Raw genomic sequence first — 534 nt, forward strand, 5'->3', positions numbered from 1 at the left:
CCCCCCCCCCCCCTCTCTAATTTCTCCTCGTCCTGCCCCATCCATGTATCTTACGACCACTTGGAAATGTCCTTTGATCTCCATTGGATGTAGCCTTTACTTGGCACTTTGATAGAAATACCCGCGCAGTTTTCACATATCTGTCTCTCTCTCTCTCTCTCTCTCTCTCTCTCTCTCTCTCTCTCTCAAAAAGACGTTGTTAACATTTCGGGCATCATTTTTGTCGTCTTTACCACCGCAACCATCGTCGTCTCTAGATACTTTTGTCACAATTTTGGAAATTCCCGCCCCGGCATTCGTCGTGTATATCCTCTGTCGCATTTCGCAGCCATAAATGTGTACCCAAGCCGGCGCGGATGGTAGTTTGCAAAGTTGGCCGCACATGACGGTACACCGCGGTTGCTGCACAACTTAAAGCAAACTTTGCCCGAGCTTTTTAACCGGGTACCGCGCTCAAGCTCCTCGTCGCGCGTTCTATCGATCTATTGCAATCGCTGGATTTTAGCGCGAGCGCGCACCCCCCCCCCCCCCCCA

At 51.3% G+C, this 534-nt stretch overlaps 1 protein-coding gene across 1 annotated transcript in view; it reads left to right on the top strand.

The window, feature by feature from the left end:
• LOC105365351 (protein rhomboid-like) overlaps window positions 1-534 on the top strand; it is a gene marked incomplete at its 5' end in the record, with an annotated part of 47,165 nt that overhangs the window by 18,391 nt on the left and 28,240 nt on the right. The window lies entirely within an intron of this gene.

Source organism: Ceratosolen solmsi, unplaced genomic scaffold (genome assembly GCF_000503995.2).
Source record: "Ceratosolen solmsi marchali unplaced genomic scaffold, CerSol_1.0 scaffold33, whole genome shotgun sequence".
Lineage (NCBI taxonomy): Eukaryota > Metazoa > Arthropoda > Insecta > Hymenoptera > Agaonidae > Ceratosolen > Ceratosolen solmsi.